At 41.4% G+C, this 22198-nt stretch overlaps 1 protein-coding gene across 3 annotated transcripts in view; it reads left to right on the forward strand.

The window, feature by feature from the left end:
* Positions 1 to 22198, forward strand: part of LOC118375979 (ephrin type-A receptor 3-like) — an 822287-nt gene that overhangs the window by 540350 nt on the left and 259739 nt on the right. Inside the window, exon 1 of one of the 3 annotated variants that reach the window (XR_008139810.1) lies at positions 20069 to 20895. The exons of the other annotated variants lie outside the window; for them this stretch is intronic. The gene's annotated coding sequence lies outside the window, so the exon portion shown is untranslated. Of the gene's footprint in view, positions 1 to 20068; positions 20896 to 22198 lie in introns of those variants that run through there. 3 annotated transcript variants of the gene reach the window in all.

Consider the following 22198-nt stretch of genomic DNA (forward strand, 5'->3'; position numbering starts at 1 on the left):
GGAGGGAGGCTTCCCTCTCTCTCTCACCCTCTGCCTCTATCTCTCTCGCTCTCTTTTTTCCTCTCCCCGTTTCTCTCTTTCTTCCTTTATCTCCCTTTCTGCTGAGTCACACTGAACACAGACTGGGAGTTGCAGAGAGAATCACCTTTTTGTAGAAACACAAAGCATTGAAGAGCACAACCGTTGCAACATTCCATGACTACGCATAATATCTGAGGTCAGGGCTCCGGTCAGGGAAGCTTTTCTTCCTGGATTAGTTGAAATAAGTTGTGCACTACTGGGTTGGAACTAAAGCCTGCACACCCAGTAGTATTTAGAGACTCCTGACTAAGGAAATACCCCATGCGCTTTCAGCTGTGATCATTTCCTTGATATAATCTGTTGGTTCTGACCCCTATAAGTGTTGAGATCATTTTACCTTCCATATAATTGAACACTGGTTGTGTCAATATAACAATCTGGTTCACGCAATAGAAGTAGAAAGATAAAAAAATATATATATAAGATCAAACTATTTGGTGATAAATCACAGTGAGCAATGATACACAATTTATATGGCTCTACTGAGCACTTGTCTGGATACAGACAGTCATGCTATTATGATGCGGGACATCATCATGTCACAGCTCTGATGGTGGAATTAATCACACTGCACAGTCTCACCATACCCATATAGACACTGCCTAGTTCCAAGCTACAAGTACTACTGTGCCATCCGTATATCTAGCAGCCAAGGATTCATTGAGTCAGTGTTAAGTCAAAATTATTTTCTCCTTACCACAGTCACTTCCACACATTGGGCTGACACAGGAACAATATTATTCCTAGTGTTTGTCTATTGTATTTATTGTCGTCATTATATCTGTCCCTATACATCATTCAGTAGTGCAGCGAAGACAGAAGAAAGCTAAGCTTCAGTGCCTGTTGTGACAGTAGTTGGGTAGGTTCCACTGGGCCTGCCTCTCCTTTAGACCAGTCAAGGTCACTGCAACCACTTGTCTCTGGTCCACTGCTTCATATGATTGTCTCTCATCTGATTGTCTCCTCAATCCAATAGGTCTATTCACACCTCTGCCTGTCTGCCTGTCAGTTCCTAGAGAGAGAGCAGGATAAGCAGGTATGGAGCAGAGGTTCCGACAGTTCTTCTGCTGGTCGTCTGTGTGGCCCAGCGGGAGACGACACCATTGGCCAGAGCTCGGTCAACACTCACTAAATGACTGGTTGTGTGTGTGTTTGTGTGTGTCTCAATCGCTGCAGGAGAATGTACACACACACACACACACACACACCATCGAATGGATATACACACAGGAACGAATGCAGAAACACACAAACACATAAAAACAAGCAGACACACATTGCTGGTGGTAAGGGAGCTAGCGGTAGGAGTTGGCAGCCCAGTGAGAGAGGGAACGCTCCAGAAAGTGCCGTAATGTCTTCCTCTGCTTAATGAGCATGTTAATTGCTTCTCTCGGCTCTCTGTCCAAGCTCCTGTCAGTGTGTGTGTGTGTGTGTGTGTGTGTGTGTGTGTGTGTGTGTGTGTGTGTGTGTGTGTGTGTGTGTGTGTGTGTGTGTGTGTGTGTGTGTGTGTGTGTGTGTGTGTGTGTGTGTGTGTGTGTGTGTGTGTGTGTGTGTGTGCGCGCTCGTGCATGCGTGTGTGTGTGTATATGTGTGTCACAGGTGGAAACAAAAAACGGAGAAAATAAGGTTTCTCTACTGCAGTGAAGCCATAGGCCCCAGATACCACATTATTTCTGGAAAGCTGCATATAACCTTTAAACTGTATCGATTAAATAAGCGAAGAAGCTGCTGAGTTCACAATTAATTGGTATACACAGCCTGAAACTTATGTCTGTAAAATTGTGTACATGTTCCTTACAAGCCCAAATGTTGAATACAATTACATTTAAACTTACAAACGATCTGAATCCAGCCATTTACGGTTCACCACATGGCAGTTAACTGGCCATCCAGACCCATAACAACACACGGCCTCTCGCCGCATTGAAGCGTGTGCATCGTTTCTGTGTCATTGTCAGTTAACCCTGTCTGTCATTGTCAGTTAACCCTGTCTGTCATTGTCAGTTAACCCTGTCTGTCATTGTCAGTTAACCCTGTCTGTCATTGTCAGTTAACCCTGTCTATCATTGTCAGTTAACCCTGTCTATCATTGTCAGTTAACCCTGTCTGTCATTGTCAGTTAACCCTGTCTGTCATTGTCAGTTAACCCTGTCTGTCATTGTCAGTTAACCCTGTCTGTCATTGTCAGTTAACCCTGTCTGTCATTGTCAGTTAACCCTGTCTGTCATTGTCAGTTAACCCTGTTTGTCATTGTCAGTTAACCCTGTCTGTCATTGTCAGTTAACCCTGTCTATCATTGTCAGTTAACCCTGTCTGTCATTGTCAGTTAACCCTGTCTGTCATTGTCAGTTAACCCTGTCTGTCATTGTCAGTTAACCCTGTCTGTCATTGTCAGTTAACCCTGTTTGTCATTGTCAGTTAACCCTGTCTGTCATTGTCAGTTAACCCTGTCTGTCATTGTCAGTTAACCCTGTCTGTCATTGTCAGTTAACCCTGTCTGTCATTGTCAGTTAACCCTGTCTGTCATTGTCAGTTAACCCTGTCTGTCATTGTCAGTTAACCCTGTCTGTCATTGTCAGTTAACCCTGTCTGTCATTGTCAGTTAACCCTGTCTGTCATTGTCAGTTAACCCTGTCTGTCATTGTCAGTTAACCCTGTCTGTCATTGTCAGTTAACCCTGTCTGTCATTGTCAGTTAACCCTGTCTGTCATTGTCAGTTAACCCTGTCTGTCATTGTCAGTTAACCCTGTCTGTCATTGTCAGTTAACCCTGTTTGTCATTGTCAGTTAACCCTGTCTGTCATTGTCAGTTAACCCTGTCTGTCATTGTCAGTTAACCCTGTCATTGTCATTGTCAGTTAACCCTGTCTGTCATTGTCAGTTAACCCTGTCTGTCATTGTCAGTTAACCCTGTCTGTCATTGTCAGTTAACCCTGTCTGTCATTGTCAGTTAACCCTGTCTGTCATTGTCAGTTAACCCTGTCTGTCATTGTCAGTTAACCCTGTCTGTCATTGTCAGTTAACCTAGTCTGTCATTGTCAGTTAACCCTGTCTGTCATTGTCAGTTAACCCTGTCTATCATTGTCAGTTAACCCTGTCTGTCATTGTCAGTTAACCCTGTCTGTCATTGTCAGTTAACCCTGTCTGTCATTGTCAGTTAACCCTGTCTGTCATTGTCAGTTAACCCTGTCTGTCATTGTCAGTTAACCCTGTCTGTCATTGTCAGTTAACCCTGTCTGTCATTGTCAGTTAACCCTGTCTGTCATTGTCAGTTAACCCTGTCTGTCATTGTCAGTTAACCCTGTCTGTCATTGTCAGTTAACCCTGTCTGTCATTGTCAGTTAACCCTGTCTGTCATTGTCAGTTAACCCTGTCTGTCATTGTCAGTTAACCCTGTCTGTCATTGTCAGTTAACCCTGTCTGTCATTGTCAGTTAACCCTGTCTGTCATTGTCAGTTAACCCTGTCTGTCATTGTCAGTTAACCCTGTCTGTCATTGTCAGTTAACCCTGTCTGTCATTGTCAGTTAACCCTGTCTGTCATTGTCAGTTAACCCTGTCTGTCATTGTCAGTTAACCCTGTCTGTCATTGTCAGTTAATCCTGTCTGTCATTGTCAGTTAACCCTGTCTGTCATTGTCAGTTAACCCTGTCTGTCAATGTCAGTTAACCCTGTCTGTCATTGTCAGTTAACCCTGTCTGTCATTGTCAGTTAACCCTGTCTGTCATTGTCAGTTAACCCTGTCTGTCATTGTCAGTTAACCCTGTCTGTCATTGTCAGTTAACCCTGTCTGTCATTGTCAGTTAACCCTGTCTGTCATTGTCAGTTAACCCTGTCTATCATTGTCAGTTAACCTAGTCTGTCATTGTCAGTTAACCCTGTCTGTCATTGTCAGTTAACCCTGTCTATCATTGTCAGTTAACCCTGTCTGTCATTGTCAGTTAACCCTGTCTGTCATTGTCAGTTAACCCTGTCTGTCATTGTCAGTTAACCCTGTCTGTCATTGTCAGTTAACCCTGTCTGTCATTGTCAGTTAACCCTGTCTGTCATTGTCAGTTAACCCTGTCTGTCATTGTCAGTTAACCCTGTCTGTCATTGTCAGTTAACCCTGTCTGTCATTGTCAGTTAACCCTGTCTATCATTGTCAGTTAACCTAGTCTGTCATTGTCAGTTAACCCTGTCTGTCATTGTCAGTTAACCCTGTCTATCATTGTCAGTTAACCCTGTCTGTCATTGTCAGTTAACCCTGTCTGTCATTGTCAGTTAACCCTGTCTATCATTGTCAGTTAACCCTGTTTGTCATTGTCAGTTAATCCTGTCTATCATTGTCAGTTAACCCTGTTTGTCATTGTCAGTTAACCCTGTCTGTCATTGTCATTTAACCCTGTCTGTCATTGTCAGTTAACCCTGTCTGTCATTGTCAGTTAACCCTGTCTGTCATTGTCAGTTAACCCTGTTTGTCATTGTCAGTTAATCCTGTCTATCATTGTCAGTTAACCCTGTCTGTCATTGTCAGTTAACCCTGTCTGTCATTGTCAGTTAACCCTGTTTGTCATTGTCAGTTAACCCTGTTTGTCATTGTCAGTTAACCCTGTCTGTCATTGTCAGTTAACCCTGTCTGTCATTGTCAGTTAACCCTGTTTGTCATTGTCAGTTAACCCTGTTTGTCATTGTCAGTTAACCCTGTCTGTCATTGTCAGTTAACCCTGTCTGTCATTGTCAGTTAACCCTGTCTGTCATTGTCAGTTAACCCTGTCTGTCATTGTCAGTTAACCCTGTTTGTCATTGTCAGTTAACCCTGTCTGTCATTGTCAGTTAACCCTGTCTGTCATTGTCAGTTAACCCTGTTTGTCATTGTCAGTTAACCCTGTCTGTCATTGTCAGTTAACCCTGTTTGTCATTGTCAGTTAACCCTGTCTGTCATTGTCAGTTAACCCTGTCTGTCATTGTCAGTTAACCCTGTCTATCATTGTCAGTTAACCCTGTTTGTCATTGTCAGTTAACCCTGTTTGTCATTGTCAGTTAACCCTGTTTGTCATTGTCAGTTAACCCTGTCTGTCATTGTCAGTTAACCCTGTTTGTCATTGTCAGTTAACCCTGTTTGTCATTGTCAGTTAACCCTGTCTGTCATTGTCAGTTAACCCTGTCTGTCATTGTCAGTTAACCCTGTCTGTCATTGTCAGTTAACCCTGTTTGTCATTGTCAGTTAACCCTGTCTGTCATTGTCAGTTAACCCTGTCTGTCATTGTCAGTTAACCCTGTTTGTCATTGTCAGTTAACCCTGTCTGTCATTGTCAGTTAACCCTGTCTGTCATTGTCAGTTAACCCTGTTTGTCATTGTCAGTTAACCCTGTCTGTCATTGTCAGTTAACCCTGTTTGTCATTGTCAGTTAACCCTGTCTGTCATTGTCAGTTAACCCTGTCTGTCATTGTCAGTTAACCCTGTCTGTCATTGTCAGTTAACCCTGTTTGTCATTGTCAGTTAACCTTGTTTGTCATTGTCAGTTAACCCTGTTTGTCATTGTCAGTTAACCCTGTTTGTCATTGTCAGTTAACCCTGTCTGTCATTGTCAGTTAACCCTGTCTGTCATTGTCAGTTAACCCTGTTTGTCATTGTCAGTTAACCCTGTCTGTCATTGTCAGTTAACCCTGTCTGTCATTGTCAGTTAACCCTGTCTGTCATTGTCAGTTAACCCTGTCTGTCATTGTCAGTTAACCCTGTCTGTCATTGTCAGTTAACCCTGTCTGTCATTGTCAGTTAACCCTGTCTGTCATTGTCAGTTAACCCTGTCTGTCATTGTCAGTTAACCCTGTCTGTCATTGTCAGTTAACCCTGTCTGTCATTGTCAGTTAACCCTGTCTGTCATTGTCAGTTAACCCTGTCTATCATTGTCAGTTAACCCTGTCTATCATTGTCAGTTAACCCTGTCTGTCATTGTCAGTTAACCCTGTCTGTCATTGTCAGTTAACCCTGTCTATCATTGTCAGTTAACCTTGTCTGTCATTGTCAGTTAACCCTGTCTGTCATTGTCAGTTAACCCTGTTTGTCATTGTCAGTTAACCCTGTCTGTCATTGTCAGTTAACCCTGTCTGTCATTGTCAGTTAACCCTGTTTGTCATTGTCAGTTAACCCTGTCTGTCATTGTCAGTTAACCCTGTCTGTCATTGTCAGTTAACCCTGTCTGTCATTGTCAGTTAACCCTGTCTATCATTGTCAGTTAACCTAGTCTGTCATTGTCAGTTAACCCTGTCTGTTATTGTCAGTTAATCCTGTCTATCATTGTCAGTTAACCCTGTCTATCATTGTCAGTTAACCTAGTCTGTCATTGTCAGTTAACCCTGTCTATCGTACGAATTGCAAATCGTAACATATCATTCAATTGTAATTTGTAACATGTCATTGAAATGGAGACCCACAAATGAATACATGCCGTATTAAATGTAACATATCACACTAAATGGAGGGAGACAGATTTACATTTACTATGTTATGTCTACCCCTGAGTCCAGGTTGTCTCGTCAGTTATCTAGCTTCAGGGCCATGAAACATACAGATGGCTCTTCTCTATTAAAACTTATAGAGACATGCCTTAGGCTTACCAACTGGCTATCCAGCCAAGGTAGGTAGGTAGGTAGGTAGGTAGGTAGGTAGGTAGGTGTGTGTGTGTGTGTGTGTGTGTGTGTGTGTGTGTGTGTGTGTGTGTGTGTGTGTGTGTGTGTGTGTGTGTGTGTGTGTGTGTGTGTGTGTGTGTGTGTGTGTGTGTATGTATAATCTATTCTGGGACTTAAAAGTGTGTTGAATTGCTTCAATGTATTGCAGCTGTAGGTATGTGTGTCAGTGTGTGCATGCCTTGAAAAGGTTGTGTGTATGTGTACACGTGAGTTTGTGTGGGTGTGAGTTCTTTCCCAACTGAAGAATACACTCTGAACAATGTTTCCTAGTTCCAGACCACAACTACAAAACAGGATATTTTTCATCATGACATTTTAATAAGCAGGCTGTGCAGCTTCTTGTCATTGCACAGGGGATGGTGTGTGAGTGTGCATGTGTGTGTATATAGGCACGTGTGTTGTGTGTGTGTGTGTGTGTGTGTGTGTGTATGTGCATGTGTGGAAGGCGAGACAGCTGACACAGACTCAGAGATGGGGGAACAGAAGAGGTCTCAAAGCGTCAGCACTCTGAACATCCTACTTTCCCTGCTCTGTCCCATGAAAAGCACAAATTATCATGTCTGCTGAGAGAACGGTAACTTGGGAGAAAATAGCTTCCAATAATTATAAACTTGTTTGTTCATACAGGGAGCGTTGGGGAGCAGAAAGAGAGACCCAGAGAGCCTACACAGAGGAATACAAACTCAAAAGAAGAGGGTAACAATCTGTCAGCTGTGAAACTATTATTTAACACCTGACCTCTAAGATATCATCCTCATGATCTCTCTAAACTGTGTGAGGGATCTAAGAGGGGGGCAGAAGAGGGAATATGGATAGGGTGATGACACACTCTTCATAGAGACATTGATGAAGGTCATTATGACCAAAATGTCACCAGCCTTTAATAATAAGTGTTTTTGTATGGAGACACAGTTGCCCCTTCTGTCTGTACTAGTATCTTCCTACCATAGCAGAACTTCTTTACCCTGTTTCTCCCTAAAGGGTGACAGAAGACAGCAGCATGTAAAACAGCCATGACCCTGCGCCCAGAAAGAAAACATCTGATTGACAAGAGACTTGTCGGAGACAACTTTAGAACAGCTGACATTTTCTAAAACATTCTGATGTCTGACGCTGCATTTAAACCCTGGTGATGTCTCGCTGGAATGTAGAAACCTTTTCTGATCAAAGGAAACCTAAAGTATGATTCTCTACAGATTTGTGTAATTAATGTAATCCTAATCATCTCTATATGAGACACTTAATCTGAGTATCCAAATCCAGATTAAAAACACACTTCGAATAACTTTTCTTTGGGGGTTATAATATGGGAGAGAAAGCTGTAAGCCCTGGTTGTACTAGCGCTCATTATAATTAGCCACTAAATACATTTATGTTGCTATTAAAACAAGTGGTCTAATGCATTTACATTTACATTTAAGTCATTTAGACGCTCTTATCCAGAGCGACTTACAAATTGGTGCATACACCTTATGACAACCAGTGGAACAGCCACTTGCATCTAAATCTTGTTGGGGGAGAAGGATTACCTACCCTTACTTACCCTATCCTAGGTATTCCTTGAAGAGGTTTCTATATTGATTTATCTCAGCCTATGCCATGTGTACCCTCTCATTACGCAAACCCAGTACATATCTGATTCTGCAACTAATAAGGAACATGTGGGATGAAGACACTTATCAATATAACACTTCCATAAATGTTAGCTCCCTGTGTCCTGCTTTTCAGTGACGAGGGGAGTGGGGGGAGGGGAAGAGGAGGAGAGGAAAGGAGAGGGGTGGGGAGGAGAGGAGGGGGGAGGATGGGTGAGGAGAGCAGAGAGGTGGGGAGTAGATGAGGAGCGAGCGGAGAGGGGGTGGGGAGGAGATGAGGGGGAAAGATGGGGGAGGAGGGGGGAGATGAGGAGGGGATGGAGAGGAGAGGGGATGGAGCAGAGGAGAGCAGGCAGCACAAACACTTCTCAATAAATTATTCATCAGGCTGCAGCACTCCACCAGCTATTAGCGAGGCTCACTCTACACACACACACGCACACATCTGACTTGACTTATTATTTTTTATTTGACTCTTTTCATTGATATTATTGATTAATGATTCATGTACTGCATTGTCGAGGGAGCTAGCACATAAGCATTTCGCTGCACCTTTTATGCCTTCTGTAAACTGTGTATGTGATGAATAAACGTGATTTGATTTGACACACACACACGCACACACCATCCGTCCAGACCGTCTGACAGATTGTGCCTAGTCATTGTTTGTGGCCCTGACACTGATGCCATTGATTTAATAGTGTTGACCCTCTGGGTATTGTAATCTCAGCCTGCTCTCCTATACCAGCCAGCCCTGTAGACACTGTGGGATAAATAACATACATAGGAAGTACCTAACAGAAAGGAAAAAAAAAAAATCTGCAATTTCCCTGAATAACAGGTGGACATGAATTTAGGTAACAGCTAAATTAAGTTAAATTAAAGTGAAGCCAACTCTTATTTATTTTTCTGAATGATGATCAGCTACTCTATTAACACCTCCAGAGTTTTACTTCCCTTAATGGTAAGAAAGTCCTTTCCAGAATGGCCATATAGAGGCCACTGCTGAACATGGCTTGTTTGTGGAACAGACATGTCTGGCAGCACAGTGGACAGTGCTCCCTCCAGCTCTATGTCACGCTGTTAATGACCATGATGGATGGCTTGTTTAATACACCATTTAATACAGCAATCAGCCAATTACTAATGGAAATTTGGGTGGGGGGGCTGTCAAGAGGCTGAATGCCACATTGGATGGGGTTACCTTAAAGGATCCGTCTTCAAAATGAAACAGACATTTAGCCAGGCATCTATTTTATACCTGTCACTTTTTACCTCGTACTGTTCTTCAACATGTTTATCACTGAGCATGATCAAGGTTGTCACTTTGTTTGGATTTTAATATGAAAAAAAGTACATTTATTTAATTGCACACATACAATTTCTTTATTTACAGAATCATGTATTTCTGTGTTTAACAAGCACTGACTGTAAGCCATTCAGCTGATGTAACAAATGATTCCCTTCTCCGTGAGAAGACAATAGAATTAGATCTGGAGAGCTTTGTGAGAAGACAATAGAATTAGATCTGGAGAGCTTTGTGAGAAGACAATAGAATTAGATCTGGAGAGCTTTGTGAGAAGACAATGGAATTAGATCTGGAGAGCTTTGTGGAAGACAATAGAATTAGATCTGGAGAGCTTTGTGAGAAGACAATAGAATTAGATCTGGAGAGCTTTGTGAGAAGACAATAGAATTAGATCTGGAGAGCTTTGTGAGAAGACAATAGAATTAGATCTGGAGAGCTTTGTGAGAAGACAATAGAATTAGATCTGGAGAGCTTTGTGAGAAGACAATAGAATTAGATCTGGAGAGCTTTGTGAGAAGACCCGTCCCCAGACACCGCTCAACAATTCTTTGTAACACTAATTGAAAAGATACATGGATTCAGACAGACTCCGTAATCAAGTGTGTATTGTTACAGTCAAGGGTTTATTACGTTGTCCCAGACTCTTTGTCCAAAGCACTTCATGGCCAAACAGGAACAAAATAGCATACAGCATGGTATTCATCATATGCTTTCCTCTCCTCTTGTATGAATATAGGACAAAACAAAATCATCACACAAATTTGGACTACATAATCGAAAAAAAATCCATAATCAATAAATTCAGATCGTATGGAAGGTATTTATGATTTAAAATTAATAGATGCTTGAAACTATTGGGTGGTGGGGAAAGAGAGAGAAAACAAGACCAAGAAAGGAGGGAATGATCCTAAATGGCTGAATGACCCTCTATTCCCTCACCTCAATAAGGGTCTCTTATCTGCTCGACGGATGGCTCTGCTCTCTCTCTACCCCTCTATCTCTAGCCCTACCTTCCTCTCTGGGTGAAGGTTTAGCTACAAGGGTTGCAGCCACTGGCCTGGTGATGAGCTGTCTATTTGTTCTGTTCAATCTCCTCTGTATCGCAACGCTGCATGTTAGATCTACGGACCATTAGGTATTAATGGGAGGTTGGCTCGCAGATGGGAAGGTTGTGTGAGTTTCTGTTAGGTGTGTGCAATCAAAGGTGAACCTGAAGAAGAAGAGGAGGGTATGCCCCTCAAAAAATGTAATTGTCGTCTTTCAGTTTTTCTCTAACCAACAGTACAATCATAACCAAAACATTCTTAACACGAGAGAGATGCTGTTGTTGAAAAAGGTAGAAAGTGAATGCAGTACTTTATGTTGAGTCAGAGAGGATGCTGGCAGTGTTTAAAGGGTTGGCTGTACACACATGATCAGCCTCATAGATTTAGCTGCCTTTCATATGTGTAAAAACACAACCTGCACGGCGTATGAACACACACACACACACACACACACACACACACACACACACACACACACGATCTGTAGTGCTCTTCCACTGTTTCCACCTGGAGGGACTGTAGTCTGAAATAAACAGCAACATAAAAGAACGTAATTTAAATCACCGGCTTGACTTTGCCAACAAATTGGAATATACTGTAGACAGAAATGTGCGAATTTGAAGGGGTGAAATATTTTTCACTGATTTATTTCTTCTTTGTGTAATAAAGTCTGACATTGTTCAATGTGGCTCTAGCCTTGAGTGCCTGTAGCACACTGTACACTCTGGTTACACCTGATCAGAAAGCTTTACGGTAAGATAATATACACTGTGAGTGTCTCAGATATACATTAGAGTAGAGGACTTCTCATCTGACCCTTTTCACATAATGCACTCCTGATTTGGCTTGCCATGCACGCTGGGTATATTTATAATTCATATAAGTGCCTTTGCTGTCTCATACAGTAAACATGGTTTCATCGATTGCTTAACTCCAGGCGTAGATACATATTTCTGCACATTATGAAGACTATGGCCTTTGTGTAACCTCTGATACCAGTTAGTGTTTTAATGAGGTATAAAGTCTTATTCTTGCTTTCAGTTGTGCTGATCTAGGCTTGTTCCTGTACTATCTACAGATCAGTATGGCTTGGCAGAAGTGTTCTGGATCACACACACACACACACACACACACACACACACACACACACACACACACACACACACACACACAGTGTTCTCTCTCCTTTAAAGCAGAGATGCATGGATCCCAGGTACCTTGCCCTGCTACAGTCACACTTCATTTCCTCCAACTACAGCAGCTCTCTACAGACTCTTAAAGGAGTCCACCATTTTATATAATCTCAATTTGTTAATTTTGTTATTATAATTCTGAACCATCACAAAACCCTCCCTTATCAGAGTACAATCCTATTTCTATCATTTACATTATCTAGGGCTTCTTTTGTCATTTTATTTGTGTATTTCCCACATTCTGTAAATCAGGGGTCTCCAAACTTTTCTAGCATGAGTGCTACTTTTAAAAAATGCAACATGCCATGACCTACTAATTATTTTCAAATAGGCATATTCTTACCTTCTCCCCTGCATCTCCTCCCCAGTCCTTAGGGTAAAAGACAAAGTAGTGCTATGTTCTGCCAATAAACCTGGTAAAATAATGGTTAATAAACGACTCTAAAGGGTGCCCTTTAAAATCTGCATTTAAAAAATATTTCAGTTAATTTTTCTGGAAGAGCGCATCTGGCCCTTTAATTGTGTATCTAGCGAGTGAGGATTGTACTGTCTAATGTGCTGGTATAGCAATGGTTCTGTACTGCTGCTCCAAATAACAAATAATAGATACCAATTATATACTTACTCATGTTATACTTCTGCCAGGTTAGCCTATTTTGCAATTTACATTTAATTGAGAAGGTTTTGTGGAAAGTATTTCTGTCAACCCACAAGATGGTTATAACATAAATTGGCTACACACTGATTGATCGACAAAACGCGCGCACCCCACAGACAGACGGGCAATATTGATGGAAATTAATTGGCAGATATTGTGTTAGGTTTGGCTTTTTAAGCCAATAGTGGCTAACTAGGGGTGGGATAATGTTGCGTTGATTAGATAGTAGGTGGGAGCTTGTGATACTTGTGAGATATGTTTATGATAGTTTGCGGTGGAACACGTGATAATTGCATGTCTTTTCAGAGTTGTTTGGCAAGTTACTCATATGTGCGCTGCGAGCTACTGCGATTGACCTGTTAGAGACACCTGCTGTAAATGAAGAAAAGAAGATAATGAATGAATTATTAATGAATAATTAATGAATTATGAACTGAATTCATTATGATCTTAATTATCTTAACTATTTTCACAGAAAACGGTTATTGTTTGTCTAAGTTGATAAATAACAGAAACACTTTGAATTAATTGGATTGTCATACTAATTAAGTTCAAATAATGCAATCATCAGCCACTGAATATGATCCTGAAACTCTTCACAGTCTCCATCCAACTGGCCATATCCATAACCATAATGAATTTATGAGGCATCATTCTAAAGCCCTACATCCCCCCAGGGCAGAGAGTTCTCACAGTATCACTTCAGAATTATACACTCATCCACTTCCTCCAAACTTCACATTTCTAAGTGGCTCCAAAATGTCAAATTTCCAAGTATTTTTGTTGCTCCTAATGCTCTGTATCATTCCATTTATTTTTGTTAATTAGATTTTATGTAATATTTTATAAACAATACAAACATACACATACAAACGACTACATCATACAAACATCATGCCTGCCCAGACCTACTAGCCCCCACCCGTATCTTCAGCGTCCTTATCACTTTCTGCCACATGGACTCAAACTGGTCTCTGTCGCCAATGCGCTTTCAATTTTTAGACAATAAAGCATTTGACCTTCCCAATTGTGTGAATGACAGAGGATTGGATGATTTCCAGTTTGAGTATACCTTTTTAAAGATAATTGATAAGAAGAGTATTGTCCAACCCATCAGGTATCTCACTCCCCCCTCATATCATGTCTTGAAATATACAGACAGACGATTTAAAAGTACATTTACAATGCAATACATTCGGAAAGTATTCAGACCCCTTCACTTTTTCCACTTTGTCACGTTACACCCTTATTCTAAAATGAGTTGTTTCCCCTCATCAATCTACACACAATACCCCATAATGACAAAGCAAAAACAGGTTTTTGGAAATGTTTGCCACATTATTCAAAATAAAAAAACGAAATATCACATTTACAAGTATTCAAACCCTTTACTAAGTACTTTGTTGAAGCACCTTTGGCAGCGATTACAGCCTAATCTTCTTGGGTATGATGCTACAAGCTTGGTATGCCTGTATTTGGGGAGTTTTTCCCTTTCCTCTCTGTAGATCCTCTCATGCTGTCAGGTCAGATGGGGAGCATCGTTGCACAGCTATTTTCAGATCTCTCCAGAGATGTTTGATTGTGTTCAAGTCCGGGCTCTGGCTGGGCTGCTCAAGGACATTCAGAGACTTGTCCCGAAGTCACTCCTGTGTTGTCTTGGCTGTGTTCTTAGGGTTGTTGTCCTGTTGGAAGGTGAACATTAGCACCAATCTGAGGTCCTGAGCGCTCTGGTGAAGGTTTTCATCAAGGGTCTCTCTGTAAATCTTTTCCTCGATCCTGACTAGTCTCCAAGTCCCTGCAGCTAAAAAACATCCCCACAGCATGATGCTGTCCCCACCATGCTTCACCATAGGGATGGTATTGGCCAGGTATGAGCGGAGCACTGGTTTCCTCCAGACGTGACTCTGGGCATTCAGGCCAAAGAGTTCAATCTTGATTTCATCCGACCAGAGAAATTGTTTCTCAAGGTCTGAGAGTCCTTTAGGTGCCTTTTGGCAAACTCCAAAATGGGCTGTCATGTGCCTTTTACTGAGGAGTGGGTTCAGTCTGGCCAATCTACCACAAAGGCCTGATTGGTGGAGTGCTGCTGAGATGGTTGTCCTTCTGGAAGGTTCTACCATATCCACAGAGGATTTCTGGAGCTCTGTCAGAGTGACCATCGGGTTCTTGGTCACCTCCCTGACCAATGCCCTTCTCCCTGATTTCTGAGTTTGGCCGTGTGGACAGCTCTAGCAAGAGTTTTGGTGGTTCCAAAGTTCTTCCATTTAAAAATGATGGAGGCCACAGTGTTCTTGTCGACCTTCAATGCAGCAAACATTATTTGCTTCTCTTCCCCAGATCTGCGCCTCTACGCAATCCTGTCTCGGAGCTGTACGGACAATTCCTTCGACCCCATGGCTTGGTTTTTGCTCTGACTTTATTTGTCACATGCGCCGAATACAACAAGTGTAGACTTTACCGTGAAATGCTTCCTTACAAGCCCTTAACCAACAGTGTAGACTGTACCGTGAAATGCTTCCTTACAAGCCCTTAACCAACAGTGTAGACTGTACCGTGAAATGCTTCCTTACAAGCCCTTAACCAACAGTGTAGACTGTACCGTGAAATGCTTCCTTACAAGCCCTTAACCAACAGTGTAGACTGTACCGTGAAATGCTTCCTTACAAGCCCTTAACCAACAGTGTAGACTGTACCGTGAAATGCTTCCTTACAAGCCCTTAACCAACAGTGCAGTTCAAGAACAGGTCAGAAAATATTTACCAAGTAGACTAAAATAAAAAGTAATAATGAAAAAGTAATACAATAAGAATAACAATAATGAGGTTACAGTGGGGCAAAAAAGTATTTAGTCAGCCACCAATTGTGCAAGTTCTCCCACTTAAAAAGATGAGAGAGGACTGTAATGTTCATAGGTACACTTCAACTATGACAGACAAAATGAGAAGAAAAAAAAATCCAGAAAAATCACATTATCACGCCCTGGTCTTAGTATTCTGTGTTTTATTTATTATTTTGGTTAGGCCAGGGTGTGACATGGGTTTATTATGTGGTGTGTTTTGTCTTGGGGTTTTTTGTTAGGTATTGGGATTGTGGCTTAGTGGGGTTTTCTAGCATAGTCTATGGCTGTCTGGAGTGGTTCTCAATCAGAGGCAGGTGTTTATCGTTGTCTCTGATTGGGAACCATATTTAGGCAGCCATATTCTTTGAGTGTTTCGTGGGTGATTGTTCCTGTCTCTGTGTTAGTTTGCACCAGCATATGCTGTTTCGGTTTTCATGTTACGTTTATTGTTTCTGTATTGTTCGTGTTTATTCGGTAATTAAACATGTATCAAAATTACCACGCTGCATTTTGGTCCGACTCTCCTTCACCGCAAGAAAACTGTGACACACATTGTAGGATTTTTAATGAATTTATTTGCAAATTATGGTGGAAAATAATTATTTGGTCACCTACAAACAAGCAAGATTTCTGGCTTTCACAGACCTGTAACTTCTTCTTTAAGAGGCTCCTCTGTCCTCCACTTGTTACCTGTATTAATGGCACCTGTTTGAACTTGTTATCAGTATAAAAGACATGTCCACAACCTCAAACAGTCACACTCCAAACTCCACTATGGTCAAGACCAAAGAGCTGTCAAAGGACACCAGAAACAAAATTGTAGATCTGCACCAGGCTGGGAAGACTGGATCTGCAATAGGTAAGCAGCTTAGTTTGAAGAAATCAACTGTGGTAGCAATTATCAAGAAATGGAAGACATACAAGACCACTGATAATCTCCCTCAATTTGGGGCTCCATGCAAGATCTCACCCCGTGGGGTCAAAATGATCACAAATGTATTTGTAATACATTTGCAAATACATTTACAAAAACACAAAAATGTTTTTGCTTTGTCATTATGGGGCATTGTATGTAGATTGAGGGGGGAAAGTATACATTTTAGAATAAGGCTGTAACATAACAAAATGTGGATAAAGTGAAGGGGTCTGAATACTTTCCGAATGCACTGTACCTCTCATCCATCTATCCAACTCTGCTCATAACGTTTGATTAGTAACATTCCAAGAAGGCATGAATTATTGAGTTACTAGTAGTTTTACACTTTGGACATGACTCTGCCATTGTGCTGTAGAATTTGTTCATTTTATCTTTGTATAAAAAAATATTTATATACATTAATTTATACTGGATTAAGCATACATTTTTGTTAACTGTAACCTCATTAGTTATGTTCCATCATTCCCTCCATCTTGTGCCAATATTAGTTATTTTTCAATCTTGGTTCCAATACTTTACTTTAAAAAAAATAAAAAAGATTGTCAGTTGTATAGGCTCTCTGCAAGGTTTAGTATAGCTTACCTATTATATAAATATCATTTCCTGACTCAAATAGGATTCCTTCAAGATTGCTCTGATGTCGAAATTTCAAATCAACATTTTGTGATTAAAACTTAAATTGGATGCATTTTAAAATATCTACATTGGCCAACCAAAAATAGCTTTTTAAAGCTGTCATGGAAATAAATGTATTTCCTATTACCAGGTAATTTACAGTTTCTATGCCTTTAATTTTCCATGTGGGCCAAATTCTGAAAAACTATCCAAGGATTGTTCCATAGAGTTTTGTTTCCAGGGAGTGATATTGGTTCTTGTAAAATATATTCATTTTTCTTCCATATTATTGTTTTCTTAACTATGAAGTTGTTAATGTTATTAGCTTTATCCTTAAATAATATACATTTAAAAAGATTCTGGGGGTGAGAATGCACATCATCGATTTTTACCAATTGTTCCTCTTTAGTGCATTTAACTACATTGCAAGTATACACTATATTACTATATTGTACTATAGTGCTATATTGCAAGTAGCGAGTTGATACAATTTCAAGTCTGTAAGGTTAAAACCACCCTCAGACTCAGGAAGATGTAAAACTTTGCTTTTATGCTATGAATTGTACTTGCCCATATAAAGTCTGTTATGACCGATTATACTTTTTTTAAATAATGTCTTCGGTGGGGTAATCGGTATTATCGAAAATAAATGCAACATTTTTGGCTGCCATGTCATTCTAAAGAGGTTTATTCTACCTGTAGCGTTCCATTACTCCAAACGTCATATTTTGAAGTTAAGGGTTAAGTTTAAGCACTCATTCCGAGGATTAAAGCTACAATATGTAACTTATTGGGGGCTGACAAAATTAACATAGAAATTGAGTTATAGATCTGTCACTCATTGAAAGCAGTAGATCTGTTCTATGTGCACTACTTCTATGCTTCCTGTTCTTAAGTTTCGTTTTTGCATCTTTTACTTTTTGTACACCAGCTTCAAACAGCTGAAAATACAATATTTTTAGGTTATGGAAAATATATCTCACAGCATTTCGATGGTAAAATGATTCTCTACACTATACTTGCTTGTTTGGTCACATTAACTGAAATTAGGCTAACTATTAGAATTTTTGCTAACAGGAAATTGTGGACCAATTTCTGTAAAGTGCACCATTAAGGTTTGGGGTAATGTCACGAAGGACTAAGTGTGTGAGGAAGAATCAGGCGCAGAGAGTTCCACAGGAAGAAGTGCACTAAGGAAAAATATGGACCAACCCAAAACACAGGGTACCAGGTCCAGAGCATGAACACACCTAATAACACACACACGTAACACAAGAATAATCCCGCACAAAACAAGGGCGGGTATACTAACTTTAAATAAGGAAGCTCCATCAAGCAAACACAAATAGACACAGGTGCAAATAATAAGACAAAACAAACAGAAAACGAAAAAGGGATCGGTGGTGGCTAGTAGGCTGGTGACGACAACCGCCGAGCACCGCCTGAACAGGCAGGGGAGCTACCTTCGGCGGAAGTCGTGACAGGTAAGGTTAAAACATCAAGTTTAGGCACTCATCCTGAATGGTTAAGGTTAAGGATAGGATTAAAACATCAAGTTTAGGCACTCATCCTGAATGGTTAAGGTTAAGGATAGGATTAAAACATCAAGTTTAGGCACTCATCCTGAATGGTTAAGGTTAAGGATAAGATTAAAACATCAAGTTTAGTCACTCATCCTGAATGGTTAAGGTTAAGGATAGGATTAAAATAAAAAAAAAAGTGTCCACGACTGGGATTGAACACGCAACCTTCTGATCCAGAGTCATGGGGTACGGTGACCAGCTTTGAAGGCACTTCAAGGACATGGATAGATGTCATATTTCGACGTCAATCTTGAACGATCTCCCTGAACCCATATCACCACCGTATCACTTACCCAGTGGTTTATTGCTATCATACATCTGGACGGTCACATTAATTGTTTCATTCATTCTTATACATACAGGTATATTCTCCTGCCTACCTGGTTCTGCTTTTGCCAGCATGAACTAACAACAACAAAGAATTAGCATTGTGCAGTCATGCCACCACCTTGAGCTGTCGTCCTGGACCTACAAATGCCTTGGCTTGTATGGGTCAATTGTATTGGTGGAGCTTTGCGGAGTACATTCCGTTGTTGTGATGTGGGCTCAAATCCCATGTCCTCAGTGGCAGGGATGGACAGTGGCTAGAACAGACAGCGTTTCTGATTGGCTTTGAGCTGAGTGGTTCTGACTGACATTGTTTCTGATTGGTTCTGAGATTAGTGGTTCTGAGTGATATTGTTTCCGATGGCTGATAGTTGAGTGGTTCTGACTGATGTCCCTTGGACTGATTGACTGGCCTCATGACAGGAGAGAGTGTTGCTTTGTTTAACCCCACGAAGCAAGGAGCAGTTTGCTAATTTACTCCACGAGGCATCCGTCGTGACGGGATGAAGACCTTCTGTGGACTTGGCTGACATTGTTGCTGGCCGGAATGGCACTATTTTAGAGCCACTGGATGGAAGTTGTCTGTAGGAACAGATTTAGGATGAGGGCTCCCGTGTGGCGCAGTCACTGCATCTCAGTGCTCGAGGTGTCACTACAGACCCTGGTTCGATTCCAGGCTGTACCACAACCAGCTGTGATTGGGAGTCCCATAGGGCGGCACACAATTGGTCCAGCGTTGTTAGGGTAGGGCCGGGGTAGGCTGTCATTGTAAATAAGATTTGTTTCTTAACTAACTTGCCTAGTTAAATAAAATAAATAAATAGGATCAGCTCATCCACCACAAAGCTTAACATTAACCATTAGGGGGAAACACTAACCTGAACCTAGGTCTAGGGGCAACATACATTCAATGTTTTCCAAATGAACAATTTAAATTATAAACTTGAAGTCACCTTCATCTTGAAGTCACTTTTACACTACATTTATGGTAAGTCTACATGTGAAACCTACTGTGAAAATTAGTGCTCCGACCTTCTAAATTGATTTCGCAAATGTGAAAAGGTTGTAGGCCTAGGCATAGCTAATGTCGTTTAAAATGGGGGGAATATATATATTTATTTGCCATTTAGGATAGGCCTAAACTTCACATTATATTGCATATTAAAATTCATTCCACAAAGATAATTTGCAATCCAAATCTACCTGGAATAGCAGTAACAACACTGGCCATCGATAATCTGAAGCAATGCTGATGCCCAGCTGTATAACACACACAATTTGCTGGCTGTCATGCACACTGCCGTTGTGTTGTCAGCTAACACCCTCTAGCGCCGGGCGCCCTGCACAGATGCTGTCTTTCTCTCCACTCTGTCGTTAACGGGAGTTTTACCGTTGTCTGCTGCAGCAGTCAGTACATGCTGGCACAGAACGGGCTACAGAGGCACTACGCGTGCTCACACTGACACCGCGCCACTTGAAGTTCGGAACTTTCGGTCACGAACCACATCCTGGCGTCTTCTATTTCCCCCATGAAGGAATCACGCATGCACTTGGATGAAACTAGGAAATAAGAATGCAGCTGATGAGGAATATTTGATTAGATGTCTAATTCACTGTCAAAACAGTGAAATACAGCAGGCTCCGACGCGGAACGCAAAGTTTTCATGATCTAGTATTTAGTCTTTGAGCATTGCTATGAATACTGTGAGCCTACATTTAGTCTTGATGTTAGTTTCTGCCGCGGTGTGAACTTCACCAACCTTCCTCAGCTCTCCGCCGGGTCATGCGACGGATTTCTTCCAGTACAGCCGTCTGTCAGCGCTTTTCAGCGGGGACTGGATGTGAGGAGGGTCTGGGGAGAGGAAAGACGCTTCGCTTGGAATCTAAAGGCACTTTGTGACCAGGTTTCTTCTCTTGGATAGTCTCCTGCTCGGCGCGGTGCTGGGCAGCCTGTGGATGGTACAGCAATGACTTTAGGAGAAAAACTCTGCCTCGTTTTCCTCTTTCTGCGGATTGTCTTCACTCCTTCCAGCCACGGCAATCAAGGTGAGAGATTTTATCTGAGCGTGACTATGGAGAACACTTAAAAGTTTAATATCCTTAATTATGACATTTATTTATCGGATAAAAGCTGTCACTTGTGAAACGTGTGTCGCAGATTGCTTTCCTCATTCCACCCGCGACAAAATGTAGCCAGAACACAGTAGCCTAAATCAAAGATTACAGATGATCAATAGCCTATATATACACTTAATGTCAGCCTACATTAGGCACGGTCAATACATAAATCCGTAGCCCTACATTCTTCATCGAGACCAGCACGCGTGTTTTTCCAAATGCGTGTCTGCGTTTATAATAAATTGAAAATAGCACGCAGTTTGATTTTGAATCAATGAACTGACGACTAATCAACCGTTCATCTTGTGTTGGAAAAAAGACTGGGAGGACCACAACCTAACCGTAAACGCACAGAGCCCTTTTGTTCTGCGCAACGGACGCAGACAGGACGGTGAGAAGTTGATAACCTGGGGTGGCAAATCAGTTAGGCTGCTTATCTACGTCCTTCAATTACAAGAACAACACATGGTTTCACATGAGATTCACAAATTCACAATACTTATCCAGTCAAAAATAAGCCCAGTTATTTGTAAAAGCAGTGGCTATGATTTAATTTAGTAGAGACTGAGGTTAAACATTTGAGGCCATACTATACCTTAAACTATACAGATTCCTTGGTCCAGGCAGATTGATTGTCTCAGGTGAATTGAGCCCTCAGCAGGCTTTTGGATCCCATTACTGTTCCATTCTGCTACACTGACCTGCTGCATTACTGCAAACCCAATATGAATCACACCATATAATGAAATCAGCCTTTGGTTGCCTTTAGAGGTGAATCTATTTACTTTCTCTGTTGATATGATGTTGTCTTTGTCTCTGCTCAGCTGCTGAATGTGGTTATAGAAGCTCAGGTGTGTGTGTGTGTGTGTGTGCGCTATCCCTCAGGTTTAAAATAGTCCTATTGATTCCACAGGGACACAGGGATGTGGCCCCTAGGTTATATGTTATTGTTCTCCCAGTTCAATAAAAGGGAAACTACTCCCTCTTCACCCAGGCAGGTGCTACATAAAAGCCCCAGTGTGTGTTTCTGCTGCTGTCACAGATTGAATGATGATTGAGTTGATGAGTGGTGTGTCAGCTTTCCAGTCAGCCCTATGGTGTCTCTCACATTGACTTCTGGGGTGTTGTATTGGGATGCATCCAGCATCTGTTGGTGCTGCTGAAACCATTTCTATGCACTGTGTGGGGGTGGGTGTGCCTGAGTGGGGCTGTATGGGTGGGTGTTTGGGTG

This window comes from Oncorhynchus keta, chromosome 7, assembly GCF_023373465.1.
Source record: "Oncorhynchus keta strain PuntledgeMale-10-30-2019 chromosome 7, Oket_V2, whole genome shotgun sequence".
Classification (NCBI taxonomy): Eukaryota; Metazoa; Chordata; class Actinopteri; order Salmoniformes; family Salmonidae; genus Oncorhynchus; species Oncorhynchus keta.